The sequence below is a fragment of the Gobio gobio genome (genome assembly GCF_949357685.1).
Source record: "Gobio gobio genome assembly, chromosome: 21".
Classification (NCBI taxonomy): domain Eukaryota; kingdom Metazoa; phylum Chordata; class Actinopteri; order Cypriniformes; family Gobionidae; genus Gobio; species Gobio gobio.
The window spans coordinates 49,005,836-49,024,332 of NC_137117.1; the positions used below are offsets into that span (position 1 = coordinate 49,005,836).

General features: G+C 42.0%; 1 protein-coding gene across 1 annotated transcript in view; it reads right to left on the reverse strand.

The window, feature by feature from the left end:
* The window catches only part of LOC307117367 (neoverrucotoxin subunit alpha-like), a 43,271-nt gene extending 37,543 nt beyond the window's left edge, over positions 1-5,728 (reverse strand). The window contains exon 1 of the mRNA XM_079802180.1: positions 5,645-5,728. The gene's annotated coding sequence lies outside the window, so the exon portion shown is untranslated. The remainder of the gene's footprint in view (positions 1-5,644) is intronic.
* Positions 5,729-18,497: the final 12,769 nt, after the last annotated feature.

An 18,497-nucleotide genomic window follows, 5' to 3' on the forward strand; every position in this document is an offset into this window, starting at 1 on the left:
GGAGAAGGATAGTGACATACCCACTGCATCTGCTATGCATGTGTCTTCGGATGACATGGCCACCAGTCCAGTCGGGCCTGCAATTCACGTCATGTTTGCTGATCCAGAGACAGAGCTTAACGTCACTTCTGCCGATCCAGAGACAGAGCTTCACGTCACGTCTGCCGATCCAGAGACAGAGCTTCACGTCACGTCTGCCGATCCAGAGACAGAGCTTCACGTCACGTCTGCCGATCCAGAGACAGAGCTTCACGTCACGTCTGCCGATCCAGAGACAGAGCTTCACGTCACGTCTGCCGATCCAGAGACAGAGCTTCACGTCACGTCTGCCGATCCAGAGACAGAGCTTCACGTCACGTCTGCCGATCCAGAGACAGAGCTTCACGTCACGTCTGCCGATCCAGAGACAGAGCTTCACGTCACGTCTGCCGATCCAGAGACAGAGCTTCACGTCACTTCTGCCGATCCAGAGACTGAGCTTCACGTCACTTCTGCCGATCCAGAGACAGAGCTTCACGTCACTTCTGCCGATCCAGAGACAGAGCTTCACGTCACGTCTGCCGATCCAGAGATGGCTCCAGCCACTGACCAGCGTCTAGAGATGGCTCCAGCCGCTGACCAGCGTCCAGAGATGGCTCCAGCCGCTGACCAGAGTCCAGAGATGGCTCCAGCCGCTGACCAGAGTCCAGAGATGGCTCCAGCCACTGACCAGAGTCCAGAGATGGCTCCAGCCGCTGACCAGAGTCCAGAGATGGCTCCAGCCGCTGACCAGAGTCCAGAGATGGCTCCAGCCGCTGACCAGAGTCCAGAGATGGCTCCAGCCGCTGACCAGAGTCCAGAGATGGCTCCAGCCGCTGACCAGAGTCCAGAGATGGCTCCAGCCACTGACCAGCGTCCAGAGATGGCTCCGGCCACTGACCAGCGTCCAGAGATGGCTCCGGCCACTGACCAGCGTCCAGAGATGGCTCCGGCCACTGACCAGCGTCCAGAGATGGCTCCAGCCGCTGACCAGAGTCCAGAGATGGCTCCAGCCGCTGACCAGAGTCCAGAGATGGCTCCAGCCACTGACCAGCGTCCAGAGATGGCTCCGGCCACTGACCAGCGTCCAGAGATGGCTCCGGCCACTGACCAGCGTCCAGAGATGGCTCCGGCCACGGACCAACGTCCAGAGAGGGCTCCGGCCCGTGTCCCGAGTCCAGAGAGGGCTCCGGCCCGTGTCCAGAGAGGGCTCCGGCCCGTGTCCCGAGTCCAGAGAGGGCTCCGGCCCGTGTCCCGAGTCCAGAGAGGGCTCCGGCCCGTGTCCCGAGTCCAGAGAGGGCTCCGGCCCGTGTCCCGAGTCCAGAGAGGGCTCCGGCCCGTGTCCCGAGTCCAGAGAGGGCTCCGGCCCGTGTCCCGAGTCCAGAGAGGGCTCCGGCCCGTGTCCCGAGTCCAGAGAGGGCTCCGCCTCCATTCACGAGTCCAGAGAGGGCTCCGCCTCCAGTCACGAGTCCAGAGAGGGCTCCGCCTCCAGTCACGAGTCCAGAGAGGACTCCGCCTCCAGTCACGAGTCCAGAGAGGACTCCGCCTCCAGTCACGAGTCCAGAGAGGACTCCGCCTCCAGTCACGAGTCCAGAGAGGGCTCCGCCTCCAGTCACGAGTCCAGAGAGGACTCCGCCTCCAGTCACGAATCCAGAGAGGACTCCGCCTCAAGTCACGAGTCCAGAGAGGACTCCAACCGTGCCACCTACTGCTCCGCCGTGGAGGTCTTCAAACCCGTCTCCGCTGCTGTGGTGGTCATCTGCTCCGCCGTGGGGGTATTCAAACCCGTCTCCGCTGCTGTGGTGGTCGTCTGCTCCGCCATGGGGGTCTTCAACCTCACCTGCGCTGCTATGGTGGTCGTCTGCTCCGCCATGGGGGTCTTCAAACCCGTCTCCGCTGCTATGGTGGTCGTCTGCTCCGCCATGGGGGTATTCAAACCCGTCTCCGCTGCTGTGGTGGTCGTCTGCTCCGCCATGGGGGTCTTCAACCTCACCTGCGCTGCTATGGTGGTCGTCTGCTCCGCCATGGGGGTCTTCAAACCCGTCTCCGCTGCTGTGGTGGTCATCTGCTCCACCGTGGGGGGCTTCAACCTCACCTGCGCTGCTGTGGTTATCTGCCCAGCCTGCTCCAACCTGGCCTCCTGCTCTGACTCAGTCTCCAGGCCCTCTTCCACTCCACGGGCCTGGCCCTCCATCCCGCCCCCGGGTCCGCCTCCGCTCTTCCTCCCTCCGTGTCAGTTTTAGGAGCGTCTGGAATCCGCTCCTTAAAGGGGGGGCTATGTAATGATCACCAGCTGGAGTGCCCTTGAGAGCCACCAGAGGGCACTCCACACACAAGACTATTATCACTCATTCAGCAAACAATATCATATCACATATCAACATATCACTACATTTCCCATAACTCACTGCCCGGACCCATCATCACTTATCACTAATCACATTCACCTGTCCCTCATTCACTGATTGCATTCACCTGTGTCTCACCATCCTGTTAGTATCTGTCTATTTATACCATGGTCATGCATTCACACTCCGCGAAGTCTTGTTTAGTGTTACGCTGCAATTCCGAGCATTCTCCTGTTTTTCTTGTCTGTTGGTTTTGGATATCTTGCCTTGTTCCCTGGATTACTCTGTTGCCTCTGGTCCCTGCCTGTTTTGTTTGTTTGTTTGTTTCTTTGTTTGGACTGCCTGTCTGTGTATGACCATTGCCTGTACTTTGGATTACGCCTTTGGATTGCCCTGTAATAAAGCTGCATTTGGATTCTCAACCTCTGTCTCGGAGCAGTTTGTAACAACGGTCTTGGGGAGAACAGTTTCTCCAATATCAACAAATAAAATCTATAGTTAAATCCAAGATCATCAATAACCCACTTCATCCCACTCAGTTAATGGAAGATCACATAATGAAAATCACTAACTCCAACAAATTCATTTCCAAACGACATAAACTTATATCAAATAATGATGCATCAACAGTACTACCCATGACCCCTCAACACCGACCTCTGGAAGGAAATCTGTAACAAAACATTTTCACTGACTAACAACACAAGCCTCCAACTCATACAGTTCAAGATTATTCACAGGACTTACATCACCGAAAGAAAGAAGTTTAAAATGGGCTTGAGGGACACATATTTGCACATGGTCATGGGCTGTAGAATCCCACCATCTCCATCACTCTGTTTACTCAGTAACAGCAGAGAAGTCGATAATCCCCCAGTCAAATATAAAAACCCACTCCTCATTTCACTAACTATCGCCAAGAAAATAATTTTGCTAAATTGGAAATCCAAAAATTGTATACATATCAATCACTGGACCAATCTTCTTACAGAATACATCACATTAAAAAAATGACACACTAACAAGAATATTATGTCTACATTTCTTGAAATCTGGAAACCATTCCTAACTGGTCTTCATATAAATCTCCTGGAACCGGTGGGGCAGGGACCCAGGCGGATCGGAGGGAGCGCTCTATGTCTGGCAGAACAGTGGATATCTACACTAACTTTATTGACTGGTCAGAATGTATTATTCTTATTAATACTATTTTTTTCCAGTTTGGTATGTTTGCACAAAGCTTACAGTCAAAAATAAGAACTTTATGATTGTAATTTATAAATCATTTCTGATTTCTGTTTAATTTCCATGTTGAGTCAACTTAAATATGTAAGTACACTTAAAATTAGCACCAAATTCAGTGAACCTAATAGTTTAAGTACATTATATAATGAACTTAAATACACAAGTTTTGGGAGATTCCATCACTCAATTAAACTGAGGAAACAAGTTTACTCTAACCAATTTCAGAGTTCAATCAACGTATTAGGGACATGCATGCTCTCTTAAACTTAACATATCATTTCATCTTATTTCATATATTTACTATTTTATCTACATTGTTTTTATCTACATCACAATTTGTATTGTTTCATTTATAGACATGGATGATGCGAATGCTGAAAACAAGATCCCGACATATCGACCTGCTGGGCTTGAACCAGCTAGAAACCTGAAATCAGAGATCAAATATACAGTGTCAAACACAAACAGCCCTGCACAAACACTTCCTGATCACATAAAAACATAAACACACACAGCCCCCCGGAAGCGGAGGTCACACCTGCTGATCATTAAACATCATAAAAACATTGTCACATTTTATGACTTCCAGAAACAGAGGTCAAAAGATGAACATCTGTTGATTGAACACCAGCCATAAATCACAGGGTCATAAATCATTTTGACAGAAGCCCCCTCATATAGACTACTGACATACACAGCAATGAGATCTCATGGGTGTTTGAGTCGAGTAGTAGTCTTAGTCTTTCTAACTGCCATAGACCAAAATTAATAAACAGTATTCATATAATTCAAAGCTATGAGCCCCGGAAAGAACATGCAGAGAAATATAGCCTACATCGTGACCAATTCATAATTCGGTTCCTCGTTACCGTGTTTTATTAATGCATTTCCTCGTTTTAACAATTCGTTCCCTCGTTTTGATTTGACTGAAATGAGGGAATAAATGAGTTTAAATGAGTCTGCAGGTCAATGAGGAGCTGTGGTCAGCCTCTGTGTCTGAAGCGCTTGCGGGATTGTCATTTTACTTATATAATTTATCTTGATTTAAGAATTTTTTAATATTTGAACTGGAAACAAGAAAAAGGAAAAAAAAAAACCTAAAACAACTAAATAAGAAGAGCATTTTTGCAGCGTAGTCAACTTTTTTTCCCCATGATACCACAATTGTTTGAGACAGACAGTCTATATTAAGACCTACTGTAATGCACAGATATAATGTTACACATCAGATATTTCCCCCCCAAAGGTTTCATTTAAGACCTAACAGATAATGTTTGGATGAACACATGCCAAGTAGATATTTTGAAAGTAAATGTAATTCTGTGTATCTGTGTATACACTGCAAAAATGCTCTTCTTATTTAGTTTTTTTTTTCTTTCCTTTTTCTTGTTTCCAGTCCAAATATCTAAAAATTCTTAAATCAAGATAGACTAGATAAGAAAAATGACATAAGATATTTGTTCTTGTTTTCTGGAGGAAAAAAATCAAAATGAAGTGAGTTTTTGCTTAAACAAGCTAAATGATCTGCCAATGGGGTGAGGAAAATAATCTTATTTCTGTTTGGGAAAGAAACAAAAAACACGATTTCAATCAGAAACATGATTATTTTCCTCACTCCATTGGCAGATCATTTGGCTTGTTTTAAGCAAAAACTTGCTACATTTTGATTTGATTTTCAAGAAAACAAGAACAAATATATGTCATTTTACTTATCTAGTAAATGCATCTTGATTTAAGAATATTTAGATATTTAGACTGGAAACAAGACAAAAATACTAAGTAAGAAGAGCATTTTTGCAGTGTATCGGGATCGTTTGCTTTGTTTAAATCAGCACGAGTTTGAAAATGACATTTCATTGGTTCAGACTCATGGTTTTCCAACTTCTTACACCTATCCTCTGAAAAACGTCACTTTTCCTTTCAGTGAACATGTAGATTGATTTGCTGTGCATTGTATTAAGCTTTGCTCAACCTTTACTCAACACGTTCACACTGACACTGCCTGTTCATATAGTCTTAAAATCACATCTTACCTGGAGTCTCTGTTCTTGATATGGTGAGTCTGAAGCTGATCAGAAATCTGTAGTGATATTTATAGCCCTGCTACTGAGGAAAACAAACAAGCGCTGTCGGGAAATGTTGAGAAAGATTGGAGGTGGGAGGTCATTGCCCCTTTGACCTCGAAATGCTTTCTGGCAGTAAACGATCATTTTGTGTGAAGTACAGAGTAGAATTTATTAACAGACCTGCCACTTTGGAAAAGATTTTTGAGCGCCATCAGTGTGACAGGACACAGGGTTTGACAGGAGGGGTTTCTGCCCCAATTACTCTGAAATCTTGTGATTTAAGCAAGAATGTTTTTCCCCTCTACGTTACGTGGACAGCTGCAAGACACACACACACACACACACACACACACACACACACACACACACACACACACACACACACACACACACACACACACACACACACACACACACACACACACACACACACACACACACACACACACACGCCTATCTTCATAATTCTAGTTTTGACTGTTAAAGTTTCTTGAATTTGACCCACTTCATAAAGTTCTCTTGCCCTGCACTGGGCTATATTATAATATACAGTGAAAGTCAACAGTGTCAATACACCTGCTCAAAAACCATGATTAATATTGCATTACATAATGTGTGCTTATACAAACTGATAACCATAAGTGAATAACATTCAATTATTTGATATAAATGGAATTAGTTATTTTGTTTGCAATTTCGAGTATTTAAGGATGTGCCCTACGACTAATTTGTCAGACGTTTAAACAGGGTCTTTTTTTTTGTATTGGCTTTTGACAAACAGCATATACCATATTTTTTAGAATTAAAACACTTTATACTCAAATGTCAAAACATTTACTCGAATCAATGAACAGCATTAATAAAGCCCCAGTATTACAGATCATTAACTCAAAAAAGTTGGTTTAGGGTTTAGTTACCCTTTAAGATGTTTTGTTCAGCTGATTAAGTTTTTTATTTTATTGAATGTTTTATGTCACCATCATGGTGATGAGTGTTTTCTTTAGTTGGGCAGTTTGACAATTTTTTAATGTTTGGCAAGAAAAGATAATCAAATGCTGTCAGCTGCTCGATGATAAGAATATAATCATTGTGTAGTGGCTTAATTCACAGATTTTATGAGTTTAATATGAGCAATATACTATTAGCTTTTTTTATTGTGATTCTAGAAAACATCAAATATGGTTTTGATCAAAATAGTTGACTAAGGTTTAAAACCGATTGTACATTAAGCACTTTGACCTCCTATGAGATGTTCTCACACAGACATCAAGAATCAGCCTATGAATCTCAACAATGGTTACATGCTTCATACCGCAATGCATTCTGGGAGCCATGGATGAGTTTTGCATGATGCACCCAGAATGCATTGTTAACTTGTTGCAACTTGTATGCTTGTTAACTTGCATTTACAAATCGAATTTACAATTAATACTAGGTTGGTCCAACAATTGTTGAACCAACTTATTTTGACCAGTTAAGCCAACTTTTTTGCATTAAATTGTCCAGTTAACTAAAACTTTATCATTAGTCAAAATGTTTGTGAGTTAGATTTTTTACAGTGTACTGCTGTTGTTAGAGATTAATATACTTTTGCACAAAGTGAACAACTGGGTAATCAACTAACTACATAAGACATAAAAATGTTCTGTATGAATATACAATATATACATTCACAACTCCATATATACATACACTCATACACCTAGCACTTTGAGATTTTGTTTAATGTAAAGTGCGTTACAAATAAAATGTATTATTATTATTATTACCTATATACATAAACACATTATGTTATTCAACACCTAAAATTGAAAAAGAATGTTAGGCCTACTACTTTAAACTGGTCTAAAATTAACATTATGTGTGATTCATTTAAAATATTGAATTTATTATCCCAATATCCAAATATGACACTAAATCCCACAGAGAAAAGGGTTTATATTTGTATATAATGGTGCATTTGATCAGTGCACATTATAAACAGGACAAGTATTAGCTGAATAAACGTTTGCAATACAAACACGTTTATGAAAACAGCTGACAATAAACAGGACCAATAAGAGCCAAACTAATCACTTATTCTAAACAGAATATCAAGTAAGAGTTAGCCGAGTCCGGCATATAATGAGGGGTTCATCATTTAACGGATTTTAAAAACATGAATGGATAATACAAAATGCCTTCTTACATTGACAAAAAAAAAAAAAAACACTCACACACATAAACAAGAACAAAATTTAAACCTAGCATGTCAATGTTTGTGTAGTGAGAGAGCTCGCGCTGCACTGAAGGGGGAATTCAGAGCAGTGGTTTTCAAACTTTTTTAAGAGTGACCCTCTTTTGTTGTTGTTGTTGTTGTTGTTGTTGTCGCGACCCATATATAAGCCAACAACCATTTACATTCAAACAAGTCAAGCCAAGCATAAGAATACTTATATACAATGGGCCATGTGACTGTATTCTCCATTAAACCACTAGATGGCACAACAATTCAGCTCAGCACTTTTCCACACAACCGCTTTTGATCCTTGATGCGTTCGCAACGCAAAATTGATTCTGCACTAGTTTGATAGCTAGGCCTATATATGGGACGCTAATTAACTGGTTAACCATTAACCAACAAGAATTTTAACCAATTATTAGTTTAATTGAAAAAAAAAAAAAACAGGCAACTCACGTATAAGTCACATTTAATTCCATTTAGAAATGATACCGGTAAATAAAGCAAAATGTTATAATGTCAATATATGATTTCATGGTGAAATTTGTTATTTTCCATGTTAATCAGGTCAGTTTTGATCAAGAACAATCCACTGTGGCTTTAATTCAGCGTGAGCAGCGCGTCGAAACGATCGCGGTTGCTGCTTCTGCTCCTGCTACAGTGCTGCCGCGCCGCCTCTGCGTGCGGTGTGAATGCTCCTATCTGTTAAAACACGCGCTGCTTACGCCCTGCTAACGCGGGCAGTGTGAAACCGGCCTAATGCTGCGCACTCCCTGTTGAACTTTCTGCACTGCATTGTATGTGCGCTCTGCACTCCAGCACTCCCATATATGTGGCCTATTTTCTCTCCTCTGTTGCTCAAATCAAGTTGTTTTGTTGATTAAGTAGCGCTGTAGACGGTATAGCGTTTGTGACGGACTGTTACGCGAGTTTCACAGGGAATAAAGTGTGAGCTGTGAAATGTCCATTGCCTCCATAACTCCAGTTACATGAGCTATCCCTATTTTCCTCTGGACACAACGCATTACAACATCCTTTAAATTTAACGGTATTTAGAACAGATCAAGAATTAAAAAATATAAGAATATAACTATAAAGCCAAAATGAAATCATTTCATGAGGAACTGAAAGTAACCAGCATAGCCTAACTCTCTCATACCAATCCAAATGTTTCCATATTCACGATGTATTTGGATGCTAAACCATTCTTTATTATAGGCTTTATACTTCACTCGCGTCCCAATATTGATGGAAAAAAACATCCTCTTCACATGTGCAAAACTGAGCTTGAAACACCACAGCGGAGAAGCAGAGCTCACACTGAACGACACAAATTGTAGGCTACTATTGACTATTTAAACTGAGCTGTGTAACTCTTTATATGTTAGGTTGACTATTTTATGTTGATAATGAACTGACTGTGAAGAAAACAAGAAGTGCTTTCTGTCGTCTGGTTTTCTTTCCGTGAACTGGTTTGAGGAGCGCTGCGCCTCACATAAATGAACCAAACTCAGCAGCACAGTCGCACACGCATATATATATATATATATAAAGGAATTAATTAGCGTACATTAGTATTTTACTACTATGCAATTAAATAAACTGTTCATTCATTGCATCACTTTACGTCTGTCTTTACACTGCAAAAAATGCTCTTCTTATTTAGTAATTTTTTCTTGTGTCCAGTCCAAACATCAAAAAATTCTTAAATCAAGATGTATTAACTAGTAAAATGACATTAGATAATTTTTTCCTTGTTTTCTGAGGGAAAAAATCAAAATGAAGTGAGTTTTAGCTTAAAACTAGCACAATTATCTGCCAAATGGGGTGAGAAAAATTATCTTATTTCTGTTTGGGACAGAAACAAGAATTCAATCAGAAACAAGATTATTTTTCTCACCCCTTTGGCAGTTAATTTAGCTTGTTTTAAGCATAAACTCACTTAAGAAAAAATATTATTTTACTTATCTAGTAGATGCATCTTGGTTTAAGAATTTTTAGATATTTAGACTGGAAACAAGACAAAAATACGAAATAAGAAGAGCATTTTTGCAGTGTTTCCCTTATCTTGCCTGCATCAGAGGGCTTCTGTTTTTTATGACACTACAATTCGGCCATCCGTCATAAATTATCAGGAAACTTTCACCGTGTCTACACCTGGAGCGAGCGGCCAAGCACCCTAAAAAATGAAAGCAATCCTGTCTACATTAGATGCGGCGAGAGGCGACGCGACACAACAAATTCCCAACGTTAAACTGATCGCGCGTTATATTTCTGACGCACTTCAAGTAGCTTGGCGGGGTAGATTGATGTGGCGGACCGGGAAGAGGCGGGGCACTTACCGTAAATCCTCTAATATAGGCTCGGGCCTTTATTTTACTCAAGCGCATCGCGGTCCAGGCCTTTATTGGAAGGAGGCCAGAATTAGAGGCAGGCCTCAATTTCTATTTGAGCAAATCAAACTACCAGTAGAATGACTAAAAATGAGATTTTGCGTCTATTTCAACCTATAAAATACTAGGCTCATTTATTGAAAACGTACAGCATAACATTATGGTATGCATACAGAACATTAACAACAAATACCGGTAATTCAGGCTAAATTCCAGTGTAGAAATATGGTAACAAAAACGTAGCAAACATAGGCTACCGGAAGTGCATTGTAAACACTTAACCATACACGGTGATTATTAGGTTATTGATTCATAACAAAAGGCAACAGACACCTTACCGCTCCAAAGTTTAACCATTCCTGTCTCGTTTGGTTTGAAGTTATAAAAAAAAAATCCTCCAATTCTGTTTAATCCTCGTCCTCCTCAGTTTCCTCCTCCTTTTCATCTCTCCCTGTAAACTCCTCATCACTCGCGCCAGCCTCTACAAGTTAATTATTGTACAGCTCCTCTTCGTCGTCCTCATGTTCCGCTGACCGCTGCGCGTCTGTTCTCATCCTCGCGCCGTAAACGTTAGCCTACCGGACCCGGTGACTGAAGTCTCACATGCGAGTCAAGAGTGAGGTGATCAGACATCCCAACCTGAAAAAAGTCATTTCAGGGAGGTATCTCTCCTAAAATTATGTAGATCACTTTTACTATTTACATAAGCTGCTTATACTATTTATGTAAACTGCTTTTATTTATATTTCATTGCAACTTTAAACAGGTCTAAGGAGTTTGTTGTTTTCATGTAGCCTTGGCAACTAGCCGACCTGAAAAATATGCACATGAAATGAAACTTGTTTAACTCAACCATAACATGTTAGTTACAAACTGTAGAGCGTGCAAGATTGTCATTATGTTTATACTTTATACTTTCGTTTTTTGGGGCACTCTCCCTCTGCCATGGCGCTCCAGTTTCTAAATACACTGAACTGATTAATTCGGTTCGAGAGAAGAGATAAAAGCCCGCCCACACTGACAATTGATTGGTTGACTTACCGAAACAAGCCAATCAGGATGCTCTCCGTCTTACAAGCGCTTCAATAGGTGCACACTAGCACACACCGCACACACACGTAAGGTCTCTCGCTCTCTCTCTCTCTCTCTGCCGTGCGCGCGTGCACAGTTTGTGTCTCGCATGCGCGCTCTTGCTCGCTCGCTCTAGATTGCGGGAGAATTTTACTAATTTGCGGGCATCAGGGAGCCGCTATAAAAATGCGGGAGACTTGGGATGTCTGGGTGATTGACATGACCAGTACCCTGTGGTACTTGCATGTTACTATCACAAGCAAGCATAATGTTGAGGCCTGCCCAGAAAAACGTTGGATCTAATAATAGCCCCGGCCTCTATTAGAGACCGGCCTTTATTTACCTTCGGTGACAGCGAGACCGGCCAATGTTGGAGACCCGGCCGCTAATGGAATACAGGCCAATATTAGAGGATTTACGGTAGTTAAGTTTTTTTGCGCTTTATTTGGTAATATTTCAAATTAATATGAATAAAATAGTATCAGTAATACATTTTGGCGCCCCTATGGATGAGTGGCACCCCTAGCATTTGCCTATTCCGCCTATGCCACGGGCCGGTCCTGAATGTACCAGTTGCTTGTGAAAATTACACCAAAGCAATTCAAAAGTGTGTAAAGGTCAACTACAGTATAGATTCAGTCATATGGCACACTGAATAGATACCATTAGAAACATTATGGATTTATGTAAGTTAGGTAATGTAAGTGTATTTTCTAATGTGGCAACTGTAGCCTGTGTTACTGTAATTCAGCAACAAGGGTGGTTTGAAACATGTATCTTGCATTGTTTGCTATTAAAGGAACTGAGTGTTAAAAGTACTCAGTTGAAAGAAGATCATCCTGTTGTGTTTTGGTGATTTAAACCAAATGTCCTCGTTACACATTTCAATAATCTTGTGTTTGAAACATTGATTATGTAGAATGGAAACATGTACAACTAAAATGAAAGCATGAGATCAGGTTGTGAAAGAATGACTAGCTGTGTTATGAGTAATCAGTTTGGATTTCTGTACTAAGAGTTTTCAAAATGTACACTTAACTTGTGAAAATATATAATTTTCCAGTTGAACCGGCCAAAGAGCATTCAGTGCTTTATGTGAGTGTCACGAGAGCAATCAAAGGTAAACCACTTAAGCCCAATTTATACTTCTGCGTCGAGTGTAAGCACGTAACTTGCAGCGTAGAGGATACGGCGTAGGCCGGCGCAGAAGTATAAATGAAAACCAACACGTAACTTGCGGCGTAGACCGACGCGGAAGTGTAAATCAGCCTTTACGTTTCTGTGGTAAACCTACAGCTCCTGCGCTGACTCAAGCAGCTGAAGCTTGAACATTTTTACAACAGCAAGGCTAAGTGGGCTATATAAACTTCAATATATCATTTTAGTAAAACTGATGCTTTGCTGTTCCAAATATTTCACCTGCTTGTACTTTAGCTTTGGCTGCAGAGATATTTTATGTCCTATAAATGTGTCGTATTTATGATAATCCGCACATTCCCGTATGTTTCATCCTGTAAGTCCTCTGTGACCGAGGCGATTTTTCTGTTAATGTTTTACCCGTTTTCTGCAAAATATTGATCTTTTTCTCTGTCACAACACACATTTGCAGTGCTAAGTTCACAAGGATTGATTAGGACAGAGGACCTCGAGGACCAGAGGTGAAGAACCCAGAACACACAGTCATAGACTATTTTCACTGAGCTTCATGACAAACCGTAACACCAGCTTTAAGAACATTGCTTTGATGCTGCTTAAAGAAACTGAGGGGCCAGATACTTCCATATTTCAATGAGCCATGTCTATAAAGTTAACCCTCAACAAATAGTGAGCCACAAATCAGCAGACAGTCAGCAAGCACATAACACACACAGCCATTGAGTTGCAAGGGAAACACTAAATAGGTCAGACTTTCACAGTAGCATTTTTGTCTACCAAGAGGTCAGTCTTTGGAGAAGTGAGTGTGAGATGAAACAGGACTTAAGTGCACATCAGTCTGCAAAGAAATCTCCAAGCGGCTGTTGGTGATGTTGACTCAGGAAATGAACAATAGATGGAAAGGATGTTGTTTGCTGAATGAAGAGCGTTAATCCCTTTTGGTCTAGGTCCTGCAGGGCTGTACATAAACTTATTTTTGCACATAGCACTGGTGCTCCAGAGGGTTTTGAAGTGAAGTGAAGTGACGTGTGGCGACTCATACTTGGAATTTGTGCTCTGCATTTAACCCATCCAAGTGCACACACACAGTAGTGAACACACACACACACACACACGGCGCAGTGGGCAGCCATATTGCTGCATGGCCCGGGGAGCAGTTGGGGGTCATCCTACTCAAGGGTCTCACCTCAGTCGTGGTATTGAGGGTGGAGGAGGCGCTGGTTATTATTATTATATATATATATTACCGTTCGTTCTTTACTGGCATAAAGTTGGTTTGACGATGGACGTTCGATATGCACAAATTTAGGGCCGTCTCTAAAGCTACATACGACATTGGAACTTACACAATTATAACTTCAATAGCATTTGAACGGAATATGTAAAATGTGTTTATCTTAGCTGACACCTAGATGAACACTTTACAGTTGATACTATAAATTATTCCGTTCAAATGCTATTGAAGTTAGAAACGTGTATACCAATGTCGTATGTAACTTTAGGGACGGCCCCTAAATATGCGCATATCGAACGCCTAATAACACCAAACCAATATGACTAACGCCTCATACTTTTTTTTTTTTTTTTTGCAAAAGGCGATTTATAAAACAGGCTTTAACTTTTCAATGGAGCTTATCAAAATGTAAATTTCTGCCGCGCTGGAATTAAAAGCACGCCGTTGTTTCTCCATTTTGATTTTAGGTTTACCTCAGAAGCAGTGTGCATGTTGTCGGTTGCTTGGTAACAGACCTGACTGTTGATTACCGAACTCGATGGAGCGGTTTAAGATTTCCCAACTACAGATAAGATGAGATTTTGTAAGATAGGACAAGAATCCTAAATCAAGTTAAGATTTGCTTCTGTAATACGAAATTGTGAAAAATCCTAAATGAACTTATCATATCTTAAGTTAAGACCTAGGATAGAACATTTCTGTAATACGCCTCCAGATCACCAGACTCCGCCCACTTGTTCCCAGTCAGTAGAATACTGATTCCCTGCACCTGCACTTCCTCATCAACACGCCCTGTATATTCACCACCATTCCTCACATCAGTGTCTGGTCTCGTCTTACTATACGCAACAGACTCCAGTGGCTATACTTACCTATACCACTTACCTTATCTACTATTCCCGTCATCCATCGTCACATCCTGGAAGGCCTTCCTCTCCGATTCAGCACCTGCATACAAACACGCAAGGCAACCATCTTCAGCATATCTACTCACCTGTGTCGCTCAGGCAAACTCTTTTGCGGAGACAGTGGATTGCCATTCATTTGTCACCCTGTTTGCAATCGCTATGCGTGAATACACTCATATCCAAGGCAAATAAATTATAAATGGACTGCATTTATAGCGCTTTCAACAGACCATCCATGGCCATCCAAAGCTTACATATTGCCTCACATTCACCCATTCACACACCGACGGCGGTGTCAGCCATGCAAGGCTCCATCCAGCTCGTCGGGAGCAGCTGGGGTTAGGTCTCTTGCTCATGGACACCTCGACACTTGGTCAGGTGGAACCGGGGATTGAACCACCAACCTTACGGTTTGTAGACAACCTACATGAACCACTGAGCCACTGCTGTCCCAAAATCATACCATATGTGTTTTATTGAACCAAAAACATCGTAATCGGCTAAAAAGTGCGCACCCGAGTCACATTCACACAAATCTCGGCACAGTTCCTTCGCGATTTCATAATCTCACTAAGCCAAAACGCTCTTTTTGTTTAATTTCAGGCAATCGTGCAGCCCTAGATAACCTCACACAAGCACAACACAATTTCTCACTTCACACAAACAAGCTCTGTCTTGCATGCTACTGTGGTAAATATATTCATCGTACAGCCCAATTTACTTTTTTCGTAGCACGTGCAACATATACATCGCACTGTGCAGCCCTGTCCTGTTTATAGTTGAGCTGTTTCCCCATGTCAGTGTAACGTCTGCTGCCTTCCTTCCATCCCCGGACTGAGGTCAGGTGGGGCTCTGACGCACTTTTACATCTGGCCCTGAAGTCGGACCTATGATGGTTGTGAATTGGTTGTTTGACGTTGGACAGTTTAGTAAGTTATAGGCTCTCAGTGAGCCTCCTTAGTTTCTGCTTTCTTTGATACCAATCTCTCGTTTGATAGCCACGTTTCTAGCATCTGTAAAACTGCATTCTACCATCTTAAAAATATATCTAAATTACGGCACATGCTCTCAGTGTCAAATGCTGAACAGTTAGTTCATGCGTTCATGACCTCAAGGTTAGATTATTGTAATGCTCTACTGGGTGGTTGCCCTGCTCGCTTAATAAATAAACTCCAGCTGGTCCAAAACGCAGCAGCTCGAGTTCTTACTAGAACCAGGAAGTGTGACCCTATTAGCCCAGTTCTGTCAACACTGCACTGGCTCATTATTAAACATCGCATACATTTTAAAATCTTGCTTATTACTTACAAAGCACTAAATGGTTTAGCTCCAGTACTTGAGCGAGCTCTTAACACATTATCCTCCATCAGGTCTACTGCGGTCTCTAAACTCTGGCCAGTTGATCATACCGAGAATATCCAAATCAACTGCAGGCGCTCGATCCTTTTCCTATTTAGCACCTAAACTCTGGAACAGTCTTCCTAACATTGTACGGGAAGCAGACACACTCAACACTCAAGTTTAAATCTAGACTAAAACTCACCTCTTTACTGTGGCATACACATAAAACACTTTTTCAATGAAATGATTGTTAGGCTGCATTAACTAGGTCAGCCGGAACCGGGAACACTTCCCATAACACCTGATGTACTCGTTACATCATCAGAAGAATGGCATCTACGCTAATGATAGTCTCTCTGTGTAACGGAACTGCTCCGAGAGACAAAGGTTGAGGATCCAAACGCAGCTTTATTAAGAGGGTAATCCACAATCGTAGTTAAAAGTACAGGCAAGGTCAAAACACATGCAGGCAGTCCAAACACACAATCCAGAAACAGGCAAGAAATTCAAAAACCAAAAGACATGAAACCGGGAAGAACGCTCAGAATTGCAGTGTTACACTAGACAAGACTTAGCAATGAGTGACAGAATAGACCAGGCTTTTATAGGGTGAGCTAACAAGTTAAATGAGACAGGTGGATGTAATCTGGAATGATGTGTCCGGGCAGTGAGTATTGTGGGTAATGTAGTCTGTGGTGATATGGCAATAGTCTGAGGTGGAGTGCCCTCTCGTGGACTACACGGCCACTCTCACTGGTGATCGTGACATAGCCCCCCTCCTGAGGAGTGGGTTCCAGACACTCATATAATTATCCTGGAGGGAGGTGGAGCGGAGGCGAACCCAGGGGCGGGATGGAGGGCCTGGCCCATGGAGTGGAAGAGGGCCCGGAGACTGAGGCAGAGCAGGCAGCCTGGGCGGAGCAGGCCAGGCAGATGAAGCGGGTAGAAGGGCTAACCACCATGGCGGAGCAGACGACCACCACAGCAGCTCCCACTGTTGATCATGACACTCTGTTTATCCCAAGGTTTACTGTAGTCAGCCGGATACAGATCAGATGGTGGACCTATTCCTAGACATGACCAACGCCAAAGTGACAGCAGAGACCATGTCATCTAGACTCTTCCCTTCTGTACAGATAAAAACACACATGCACACATACGTATCCAAACACGCTTGCCTATAGGCTGAACACTTGCGTACATGTCGTCGTTGTTTTCACGGATTCGCCTTTTTAGGTGTTGTGAGAGGAAGATGATGGTATAGTTTCAAAACTATTTCATATTTTGCGTTCTCGGGCCACCATATGCTGTTGCCGTGTGGATGGGGTCTGGAACGCATTGGGGGTTTTCTGTTTTAATTGAAGATGGTGTTGTTTAAATGGCACCAAATTAAATAACTAATCAGCTTTTACAACAGAAATTAATCAAAAACTTTTCTTCAAAAACGAAATAAATTCATATCATCACTGTAAAGCTGCTTTGAAGCAATCTGTGTTGTAAAAAGCGCTATAGAAATGAAGGTGACTTGACCTTCTATGGAGCATGTTATGCCCTCTCACTCTGAGTGTCGTTTTTGCTCAGGTTCTCTCTTCCTCTGAGCTCATGCTCTGATAGCGCTGTCAGGTAGTTAGGCTCTCCGTGAGCCTCCCTGACTGTTTATTTTATGGAAGTATTTTTGGACATCTGGGGGCATATTACAAAAAACTTTCTATCTTAGGTCTTAATTTAAGATACAAGTTAATTTAGGATTTTTCACAATTTTGTATTACAGAAACAAATCTTAACTTGATTTAGGATTCTTATCCTATCTTACAAAATCTCATTTTTTCTGTAGTTCTTAAACCGCTCCATCGAATTCAGTAATCAACTGTCAGGTCTGTTATCAGGCAACAAACAACGCGCAAACTGTTTCTGAGGTAGACCTAAAATCAAAATGGAGAAACAACGGTGTGCTTTTAATTTCAGTGATTTCACTCCGTTGCTCCGAAGCTCTGTTGAAAAGTTAAAGCCTTTTTTATAAATCGCCTTATGCAAAAAAACAAACAAACAAAAAAGAAACGTGTTAGTCACTTGAAGAATGACCAGTAATGCTCTGTGACGGCTCGTTGGCCTCTGTAATGTTGGTTGTAATTCCTCAAATAACTGCAATATCGTTTGTCGTGGAAGTCTGTAATTTACGAGTGTTTTATCATCAAAGCGCAGCACATCCTCTGGGTCCTCCAAAAGTCTCTCCACCATCAAACGTCGCTGCTTTTCGTCTTGTATAATTAATACATGTAACGGCATTCTCGAAAAAGGCTTTTTGTACTGTGATTTTTATTGTTGGATTTCAAAAAGGTTTGAAGTTAGGACATTTGGGATTACAAATTTAAAAAATTTGTTTTAAACTAAGGGAAGTACGTTGTATTTCGAATTTAAGGTAAAGATGATGACATCAGATTAATTATTCTGTTTTTTTATTTTGCATCCTTTCTTTAAGGTTTATGATGATAATAAT